Source organism: Bufo bufo, chromosome 1 (genome assembly GCF_905171765.1).
Source record: "Bufo bufo chromosome 1, aBufBuf1.1, whole genome shotgun sequence".
Lineage (NCBI taxonomy): Eukaryota > Metazoa > Chordata > Amphibia > Anura > Bufonidae > Bufo > Bufo bufo.
Genome location: NC_053389.1, coordinates 451,672,431 through 451,684,517, shown reverse-complemented (window position 1 = coordinate 451,684,517; position 12,087 = coordinate 451,672,431).

The following is a 12,087-nucleotide window of genomic DNA, read 5'->3' as shown; positions in this document are numbered from 1 at the left end:
GCCACGTCTCCAGTCCCCTGACCAGCCAGATTTACCAGCATCTGTTCCAGGACATAAAGCAGTGGAATGACATTGTTCATTCCGTAGTCCTGTCGACTGACAAATAACGTGGCCTCCTTAAAGGGCATGAGCAAACTGCAGATGTCACGCATGAGCTGCCACTGGCTGACATCAAAGTTACACAGGGGACTACTTCTGTCTGCTTGGATCATCAGGAAATCGTTTTTGGCCTTTCTCTGTTCGCACAGTCGGTGCAACATATTAAGGGTACAATTCCGATGAAACCATATCAGCACATGTTGGGGGATGCCTTTCTGCCGTTGCAGCTCAAGGACTGTGTGCTTTGTGGTGCACGAGTGACTGAAGTGCATGAAAAGTTTCCTGACCCTTTTTAGGATGTGCAGAACAGCGTGAGTGTGATGAGAGGGGTCGCACATGGCTTGCATACACTACATGCCTCCAACATAATTCTTGGAACTCTACATGAAAATAATGTATTTGGTGTAAATCGCAAGAGGGGCATAGTTGAAGACATTGACTTCACAAGAGATACAGAGCAGCGGAGTTAACGTTGAAATTTATAATTTCAACACTGCGTAATTCAGCCCATACAGCAAAAGGATGTGTACAGTTACCCATCAATTTTCTCAAAAAAAGACCGTTTCACATAACACATTTCACCACTACGTAATTCGGCCATTACCACAAAAGGAGGTGTGCATTCACCCAAACATTTTCCAGAAAGAATTTCACCACTAAGTAAGTCGTTCCATACCGCAAAAGGAGGTGTACATTCACCCATACATTTTCTGAAAAAGAAACAGTGTGTAATGACCGGCGTCACACAAAGGGAGGGAAATGGGAAGGCCCTGTCCAAGGGAGAGGGAAAGGTGGTGACCCCTGACTCACCTTGCGGCTGGCACCTGACTGCCCTGACGTCCCTATACGGATTCCTCACCCGTACGCCGATCACGTGCCTAAACCCTGGCTTTCCCTAAGATGAGCCCTGTGTAGTGAACGGGGCGGTGGGATCACTAGTCCGCACCACTGACACTAAAGGAAAACACCAAGGAGAGGACAGACAATACAGACAAAACATATAATCCCAGGTGGGCGACAACAGCAGACCACCAAGGCCCACAGGGATCCGGAGGGTAGCACTCTGGAACAACAACCAGGGAACACATTTACACAGCTCCAGTGGGTCAGTATAGAAGTCCAGGCAGGAAGCTCTATATCTGGCAACCAGAGAAGTGTGAGAGGGGAATATAAGGAGGTTGGGAGTGATGGACAAGAAACAGCTGAGGAGAAGGAGCTACGGATCCCTGAGTGAGCCAAAAAGGGTTGGAAGGCAAACCCAGAAAGCTACCATAAAGAAACAGCACTATGTTTCTACATAGAGCGCGCAGCCACCCGCTGCGACTTCCTGAACCCGGGTATAACGGAGTCAGGCGTGGCTCTTGACACCCTCGTGACACAGTGTCACAGAAAGAATTTCACCACTAAGTATGTCGGGCCATGCCGCAAAAGGAGGTGTACATTCACCCATACAGAAACTGGACTTGGACTCCAAGGCAGATTCTCTCCTGTCATGTCTTGTGTGCTGTGGAGATTGAATGCAGACGGAGCAGATAAAAACACATGAATGAAGCTGCTTGAAGGGAAGTCTGCTGGTGTGTTGTCATCAGCGTTTTCATTACGTTTACTGCAGGACCCATGACAACATAACTCGGACCATACCGCAAAAGGAGGTGTGCAACCACCCATCAATTTTCCTAAAGAAAAATTGGTTGAAATAAAAATTTTCACCAAAAAAAGCATAATGGATTTCGCTTCATACAGAAGAAAGTCTATCACCCATCAATTTTCCCCAAAAAAGCCTGTTTCACATAAAAAATTTCACCACTACGTAATTCGGTCCATACCGCAAAAGGAGTTAAACAATTGCAGTGTCCCACTCAGTGATGGTTGTGGGCACTTCAAACTGTTGTATATGCCTTTTTAATGTATTTCTCTGTAAACAGTAAATTCCTTCTAACAGGTAGTGTTGATCACGAATATTCTAATCGCAAATTTTTATAGCAAATATTGGCACTTCGAGAATTTGTGAATATCTAGAATATAGTGCTAAATCTTTGTAATCACGAATATTCCAGATTTTTTTTTCATCAGTACCCATGCTGCTTCTTGCTTGTGGGTCAATGAGAAGGCTACAATATCTTTGACTTTTCCGATTGACGATTTTCGCAATCAAGAAAATAATGACTGGAGATCACGAATTCTCGAATATATGACGAATATTCGCCCATATACACTGCCTGTCCAAAAAAAAAGTTGCCACCTGGATTTAACTAAGCAAATAGGTATGAGACTCCTATTGGATAATTACTGCATGGGCGATTATCTTTCAGCTGGCAACAAGTTATTTAACCCCAACTGGTGCAATGAGTTGCTTCTAATTTCTTAAACAACCATGTCGAAAGACACATCTCGTGATCGTGGAAAAACTGTTTGAGAAGGGTCAAATCATTGGCATGTATCAAGCAGAGAAAACATCTAAGGAGATTGCAGAACCTACTAAAATTGGGTTAAGAACTGTCAAATGCATTATTGAAAACTTGAAGGATAGTGCTGACCCATCGTATTCGAGGAAGAAATGTGGCCAGAAAAAATCCTGAATGATCGGCGATCACTTAAACGTTTGGTGAAATCAAATCGAAGAAAAACAACAGTAGAACTCAGGGCTATGTTTAATAGTGAAAGTAAGAGCATTTCCACACGCACAATGCGAAGGGAACTCAAGGGATTGGGACTGAACAGCTGTGTAGCCGTAAGAAAACCACTAATCAGTGAGGAAAAGCAGAAAAAAGGCTTCAATTTGCTAGGGAGCATAAAGATTGGACTCTGGAGCAATGGAAGAAGGTCATGTGGTATGATGAGTCCAGATTTACCCTGTTCCAGAGTGATGGATGCATCATGGTAAGAAGAGAGGCAGATGAAGTGATGCAACCATCATGCCTAGTGCCTACTGTAACAGCCTGTGGGGGCAGTGCTATGATCTGGGGTTGCTGCAGTTGGTCAGGTCTAGGTTCAGCAACAGTATGTGCTCCAAGAATGAGGTCAGCTGACTACCTGAACATGCTGAATGACCAGGTTATTCCATCAATGGATTTGTTCTTCCCTGATGGCACGGGCATATTCCAAGATAACAATGCCAGGATTCATCGGGCTCAAATTGTGAAAGAGTGGTTCAGGGAGCATGCAACATAATTTTCACACGTGGATTGGCCACCACAGAGTCCATTGAGAATCTTTATTTATTTTTTTGGTGGCAACTTTTTTTTTGGGACAGGCAGTGTATTTGCAAAATATCTTGAATTCGAATATTGCCCCTGCCGCTCATCACTGATAACAGGCTGTTTTGGAGGAGAGTGTAATTTCATTTATTCACCCCTAAGTGGTGCTGGCACCACTTATATATATTTTGTGGGGATTTGCTCTGGTAGTTAGGATAAGCTAGCGCAGTACAGAGGCAAAATACAAGTTCGTAATTCAAACTTCAGTGTTTATTCACACATGGTGCCAAAAACAAAACGTCACTTTTGCAGCGTTGGTGTTACTTCACACCCAATGGCAAGTTAATATAACAAAAAGTCACCTTGGTGGCAGTTCTGCCTCAGAAAGTCCAAATACAGGCTTTAGGCGGCCTGTTACCCTGACACATGGGTCTCAGCTCTCCAACCCAGCACAGGCCTCAGATACCAGCACACAGACATGGCTTCTGAGCCCAGCTGCCTATTTAAGGACAGCCAGGTGCTGCCAAAACTCGGATCAGCACTTGAAATCCGGTCCGGTATTAGACCTCACCTGGCTGTAAATCAGCCCAGCAGCACATGCTGGGAGGAAAATACCTGTTTTCTCAGACCAAACCTCTCACTGTGTCACAATATACATAGTCTGGGGTTTGCTGATAAATTTAGTTGTGTAGATCAGAGTTGTTGGTTGTGGTGAGTAGAAGAAAGGAAGTTAATGGAGGAGATGAACAAGAACAGTCCAGTATGTAGCTGCCACTTTGGCCCCTTGGCCATGGCCAAGCTGAGGGTGTGTGGATCATATCTTCATAGCTACTTAACACAGACCCGAGAGTCAATGTCTGGATATAGAGCAAGTCTATTGGAGGTAGAAGCAGAATTAGTTTATGGACGTCACAGCACCAGTGACCGGGAGAAGCCTAAAAGCACCTGGACAGAGTCGGACGACTAGGCGCAAAGTTGTCCATTCCTACATGTCTCTATGGACATTGTGGATCAGAGCTTATGAAAGCATCCTGCACAAAGAATGGAGCAGAAGGTTTTTGCCTGCCATTAGGGAGACTGCCCTGTGGATTGCTAATTACAAGTAAGAAGTTTATTATATCCAGTACCTGAGTGCTAGAGTGTGGAAAAAGTATAGCCAGATATAGAGAGAAGGCGAACTCCTCAAATTACAATTGGCAAGCCTTTTACAAGGATTACAGCTGAACCAATATTTGGATTATTACTTATGCTATCTACATGAACTGTACTGACTACCCTGAGACAATTGATCAAGTAAAACTTCTGTTAACAATAATTGACTCCTCATCCTTTCTACCACCTTCCTTTGAACCTAACGGTGCTGGCGTCACGAATACCAGGGACCCTGCCACCAAGGCACCCAAAGCAACTACTCCATCTAGGGCACCTCAACAACCATCTGGCTGAGAATCCCTGGACAAATAGAGAGTTCCCCGAGGGATTTTGTGCCATCCTTCCCTTCACTGCACACCGGCCCAGGGAGGCTCTGCTAACCCTGAGAAAAACAACTACTACCCCCATCGATCCACCGTAGCTCAAGTGTTGCCCCTTCGGTCCGGTCTCAGCACAATCACCCATCAATTTTCTAGAAGAAAACATGGTTGAAATAAAACATTTCACCAATGAAAAGATATTGGAATTTGGTTCATACAGAAGAAAATCTACTATCACCCAGCAATTTCCCCCCAAAAAAAGCCAGTTTCACATAAAAAATTTCACCACTACGTAAGTCGGTCCATACGGCTAAAGGAGTTGTACAATCACCCATCAATTTTCCAGAAGAAAACATGGTTGAAATAAACAATTTCACCAATAAAAGGATAATGAAATTCAGTTCATACAGAAGAAAGTCTACTATCACCCAGCAATTTTCACAAAAAAAGCCTGTTGTAATAAATCTCACCACTACGTACTTCGGTCCATCCCGCAAAAAATGTTTCACCACATATAACTGCACCGCTGAACGACAATTAGGCCCTCATTTTTTAAAATTTTTACACAAAAGGCTTTTCAACAGATACAGTTGCAAGAAAAAGTACGTGAACCCTTTGGAATGATATGGATTTCTGCACAAATTGGTCATAAAATGTGATCTGATCTTCATCTAAGTCACAACAATAGACAATCACAGTCTGATTAAACTAATAACACACAAATAATTAAATGTTACCATGTTTTTATTGAACACACCATGTAAATATTCACAGTGCAGGTGAAAAAAGTATGTGAACCCCTAGACTAATGACATCTCCAAGAGCTAATTGGAGTGAGGTGTCAGCCAATTGGAGTCCAATCAATGAGATGAGATTGGAGGTGTTGGTTACAGCTGCCCTGCCCTATAAAAAACACACACCAGTTCTGGGTTTGCTTTTCACAAGAAGCATTGCCTGATGTGAATGATGCCTCGCACAAAAGAGCTCTCAGAAGACCTACTATTAAGAATTGCTGACTGGCATAAAGCTGGAAAGGGTTATAAAAGTATCTCCAAAAGCCTTGCTGTTCATCAGTCCACGGTAAGACAAATTGTCTATAAATGGAGAAAGTTCAGCACTGCTGCTACTCTCCCTATGAGTGGCCGTCCTGTAAAGATGACTGCAAGAGCACAGCGCAGACTGCTCAATGAGGTGAAGAAGAATCCTAGAGTGTCAGCTAAAGACTTACAAAAGTCTCTGGCATATGCTAACATCCCTGTTAGCGAATCTACAATACTTAAAACACTAAACAAGAATGGATTTCATGGGAGGATACCACAGAGGAAGCCACTGCTGTCCAATAAAAACATTGCTGCACGTTTACAGTTTGCACAAGAACACCTGGATGTTCCACAGCAGTACTGGCAAAATATTCTGTGGACAGATGAAACCAAAGTTGAGTTGTTTGGAAGAAACACACAACACTATGTGTGGAGAAAAAGAGGCACAGCACACCAACATCAAAACCTCATCCCAACTGTGAAGTATGGTGGTGGGGGCATCATGGTTTGGGGCTGCTTTGCTGCTTCAGGAACTGGACGGATTGCGATCATCGAAGGAAAAATTAATTCCCAAGTTTATCAAGACATTTTGCAGGAGAACTTAAGGCCATCTGTCTACCAGTTGAAGCTCAACATAAGATAGATATTGCAACAGGACAACGACCCAAAGCATAGAAGTAAATCAACAACAGAATGGCTTAAACAGAAGAAAATACGCCTTCTGGAGTGGCCCAGTCAGAGTCCTGACCTCAACCCGATTGAGATGCTGTGGCATGACCTCAAGAAAGAGATTCACACCAGACATCCCAAGACTATTGCTGAACTGAAACAGTTCTGTCAAGAGGAATTGTCAAGAATTACTCCTGACCGTTGTGCATGTCTGATCTGCAACTACAGGAAACGTTTGGTTGAAGTTATTGCTGCCAAAGGAGGCTCAACCAGTTATAAAATCCAAGGGTTCACATACTTTTTCCACCTGCACTGTGAATGTTTACATGGTGTGTTCAATAAAAACTTGGTAACATTTAATTCTTTGTGTGTTATTAGTTTAAGCAGACTGTGATTGTCTATTGTTGTGACTTAGATGAAGATCAGATCACAGTTTATGACCAATTTGTGCATAAATCCACATCATTCCAAAGGGTTCACATATTTTTTCTTGCAACTGTAAGAGCAACAATGAAAGGTGAATATATTTGTATTTCGCCAGTAATACACGGCAAACTGGGTTGTAAAATATCTCACTGCACCGCAGAACGGCAATCAGGCCTAAATTTTTTTTCAATTTTTATACAAATTGCTTTTCAACAGATAATTGCAAAGATGGAAGGTGAATTTAGTTGTATTTCACCAGTAATACACGGCAAACTGGGCTGTAAAATATTTCACTGCACCGCAGAACGGCAAATAGGCCCTAATTTTTTTCACTTTGTACACAAAAGGCTTTTAAACAGATAAGTGCAACAATGAAAGGCGAATATAGTTGTATTTCACCAGTAATACACAGGAAATTGGGCTATAAAATATCTCACTGGACCACAGAACGGCAATTAGGCCCAATTTTTTTTCTATTTTTAAACAAAAGGCTTTTCAACAGATAAGTGCAGCAATAAAAGTCGAATATATTTGTATTTCGCCAGTAATACACGGCAAACTGGGCTGTAAAATATCTCACTGCATCGCTGAACGGCAATTAGACCCAAATTTTTTTCTATTTTTACAAAAAAGGCTTTTCAATAGATAAGTGCAACAATGAAAGGCAAATATATTTGTATTTCGCCAGTAATAAACGGCAAACTGGGCTATAAAAATATCTCACTGAACTGCTGAACGCCAATTAGACCCAATTTTTTTTCTATTTATACAAAAAAGGCTTTTCAACAGATAAGTCCAGCAATAAAAGGCAAATATATTTGTATTTTGCCAGTAATACACGGCAAACTGGGCTTTAAAATATCTCACTGCACTACTGAACTGCAATTAAACCAATTTTTTTTCCTATTTTTACACAAAATGCTTTTCAACAGATAAGTGCAACAATGAAAGGCAAATATATTTGTATTTCGCCAGTAATAAACGGCAAACTGGGCTATAAAAATATCTCAATGTACTGCAGAACGGCAATTAAACCCCAATTTTTTGCTATTTTTACACAAAAGGCTTTTCAATAGATAAGTGCAATGATGAAAAGCGAATATAGTTGTATTTCACCAGTAATACACAGCAAACTGGGCTGTCAAATATTTCACTGAACCGCAGAACGGCAATTAGGCCCAATTTTTTTCTATTTTTATACAAAAGGCTTTTCAACAGATAAGTGCAACAATGAAAGGTGAATATATTTGTATTTCACCAGTAATACACGGCAAACTGGGCTGTAAAATATCTCACTGCACCGCTGAGCAGCAAAGATATTTTTCCTTTATCCACTAATACACGCAAAAAAGGGCCTTAAAACAGATAACTGCACCCCTAGGCGGCAAAGATATTTTTCCTTTTTTACACTAATACACAGAAAAAAGGGCTTTAAAAAAGATAACTGCACCGCTGAGCAGCAAATATATTTTACTTTTGCCACTAATACACGACAAAAAGGGCGGTAACTTTCACACTTCACCATACAATGGCTAATAAGCCCTTTTTTCCCGACTAATAAAAGCCAAAAAATGCTTTAGAACATATACCGTATTTTTCGCCCCATAAGACGCACTTTTTCTCCCCCCAAAATGGGGGGAAAATGCCCCTGCGTCTTATGGGGCGAATGCTTGCAGTTTTACATCGCAAGCTGCGATGTACGAGCGAGCGGGGACTCGGGGAGGGACTGGGAGGAGGAGCTGGGAGCCGGCAATAGCGGCGGGGCGGTGCAGTCAGTGTAGTATAGATGTCTTATTCAATTAATAGTTATTAAACATGCCCCCTCACTCCTAATAGTACCTTACATCCTAACAGCTTCTGTAGAATGCAGGCAGGCAGGCCGGACGGGCGGCAGCATAACTCCCTGATGTTATGTGCCTGCGCCGCCTACTTTATGAATGAAGCAGGCGGCGCAGGCAAGTGACGTCAGTGAGGGACGCGCCAGCCGCCCGGCCTACCTGCCGGCATTGTACAGAAGCTGTTAGGATGTAAGGTACTATTAGGAGTTGGGGGGCATGTTTAATAACTATTAATTGAATAAGACATCTTATTTTAGTATACCGGAGCGGCAGGGGGGGGGATCTGTGGATGACATTTTTATGGGGGACATCTGTGGATGGCACAGTTATGGGCTGGGGGGGTCTGTGGATGGCACAGTTATGAGCTGGGGGGGTCTGTGGATGGCACATATATAACAGTGCCACCCACAGATCCCCCCTGTAACAGTGCTATCCACAGATCCCCCTGTAACAGTGCCATCCACAGATCCCCCTGTAACAGTGCCATCCACAGATCCCCCCTGTAACAGTGCCATCCACAGATCCCCCTGTAACAGTGCAAGCCACAGATCCCCCCCATAACAGTGTCCATCATCCACAGATCCCCCCCATAATAGTGTCCGTCATCCACAGATCCCCCCATAACAGTGTCCGTCATCCACAGATCCCTTCATAACAGTGTCCGTCATCCACAGATCCCCCCATAACAGTGTCCGTCATCCACAGATCCCCCCATAACAGTGTCCATCATCCACAGATCTCCAGTAATAGTGCCATCCACAGACCACCATTAGTTCCAAACCCACCAAACACACAGCACACCTTTTGGTTAAAAATATATTTTTTCTTATTTTCCTCCCCAAAAACCTAGGTGCGTCTTATGGGCCGGTGCGTCTTATAGGGCGAAAAATACGGTAACTGCACCGCACTAGGGCGAATAAAATGTAGAAATATTTCCTTGTAATAAACCCTGTTAATGCCTGTATTAAACAGCACTTGCACCCTAATAAGAACGGTTTGCTGGAATTACAGAGCTGTATAATGTCAATTTGTATCGCCAGTCAGTGCTGCAAGGTGTAATAGGATTGTTCCTATTAAACAGGCTGTCACCTCCCCAACTGAACCCTGTTCAACAGAAATGCAGTGGAATGATTCCTCTCTATCCTTTCTCTACACCTTTCCCTGCGCTTGTAAATCTTTTTTTTCGAGCACAATGATGATTGTCACTGTCCCTAGCAACTGCAGACACATCGCTCCTTGCACTAAGTACACTGGTGAATGGCAGAATCTAAGATGGCTGTTGTATTTATACGGCTGTGACATCACAGGGCTGTCTGGCTGCTGATTGGCTGCATGCATGTCAGTATGGGTGATCGTGCCTTCCCAGACTTCCTTTCTCCCTGTCCTCAGACGTGCAGCAGCCATTTTAGGAAAATGAGATTCGTTACTACGAAGCGCGAGGAAATTCGCATTCGGTGTGAATCAAATTTTACCTGAAATTCGTAACGAATTCCATTTTGTCAGCTTCGATTTGCTCATCTCTAGTATCAGGTATATACAGTATGAGAAATGCCTCATCTCACACTGGTCAGTTATTCTAAAGTAATAGTCATCTGTGGGAGAACAGAGATAGGCACAGAGGATTCAGAACAGATAGTTCTGTGACACCACATGTAAAGCCCAGGAGTAAATGGCCTTTTCTGATTTTGCAGAATACAAAAGAAAAATCTTGCAACCCATGCTCTACGGGTACCTAAATATACAAGACTGAAAACAATCATCTACCCACAGCATTTTAAAAAGACATTGTGAAAAACACAACTAGAACCTGAACTAAAGAAACTGAATGCACAAAATGAAGTAGCAAATTTTCATAATTTATTATTAACACAAGAGAAGATTATACAGAGTTTCCACTACAGTTGACTGTTTAGCAGTTCAGTCATAATAAGTATTAGTATATAAGATGGCCTAGGAAATTTGGAACCCATCCTACTCTTTTCCTATTAGATTTCTGGCACTTATTCCAGCTTTCTAAGAACAGGGAACGTCAGAACTTTTCACGAATGACAGTCAACATCTTTAAACATATTTTCCAGTTGCTAACAGATCATGAATGCACGACTCAACATTTCTAAAAAACATTGAGGTCAGATTATGACATGACACACTTGTAGTTTTTTTTTCCAAAACTTGGTTCAGATTCAGTAGGGAAGGGAAAGGTACAAAGGAAAACTTCACTCTTCTCTTGACTATTCGATTCAGCTACCAATATATGACTTTGGAGTAACAGAACAGTAACATGTTTATATCGTAAAATCCAGTTTTGCTTTGCTTTGTTTAGTTTAACAAGGCATATGGTTGACTTATTTCTAATAGTTTTAGAAGAATCTGGATCATTATCTTGCGAACGATGACATTAAATTGCTCTCAAGCGTGTGATATCATTTTGAACTTACATTTATCCCAGAATGGAAAATCAAGATACAATTTGCAAGTAACATAAATAATTGTAGCTGGAACAAATGAATGTGAATTCTTTCAGGATTTCTCTATTGCCAAAATGCTCTTGGCTGAATGGTCAGCAGATGTGTTTTGTGAAGGATTTTTCTCATAGCAAGTTATGGATGAAAAGATGAACTTTATGTAACTCTATAGTATCTATCAAGAGTTAAAGGAATCATTGTTGATGCCCATTGTTATGCCCATTAGTCAGATGGCTTTTGTCCAGTTCAGTCCTATTCAAGTGAATGGGATTCAGGTACAATACAAAGTTCAGCTGCTATATAATGTACAGCGTTGTGCTACATATATTTCAAACAGCTGATCAGTTTGGGTGTCAGGAGATGGATCCTCACCGATCTGATATTGATCTACCCTAATTATAGGTCATCAATATATAATTCCTAGAAAACCCCTTTAAAATCTCCATACCTATTTGATCCTTTTTTTATTTTATTAAATAGGTCCAAAAATGTCTGCTGCTTAATTTTATAATCTTTTTCTTTCAACTTCAACAGCTACAGAGCGGCCAGATGCTGATCTCCCGCCATCCCAGTATTATTGTCCCTACTGACAAATCTGGTGGCCTCTTTAAAGAGCCTGAGTTCTTGACATACATCTCTGATGAGATGCTACTGACTGACCTCAAAACAACACATGCTTTCTGGTGTATGAAAAAAATCAGTCACCGGTTTCCGCTGCTCATATAGACACTCTAGCATATACAAGGTGGAATTCCAGTCAGTTGGAATGTCACAGGTCAGGAGGGGCAATGGCAGACTGTTCTGTCATTGGAAGTCTAGGAAGGAAGTTCTATGCCACATAGGAATGCCTGAAATGTGAGGACAGTCTCCTGGACATGGCT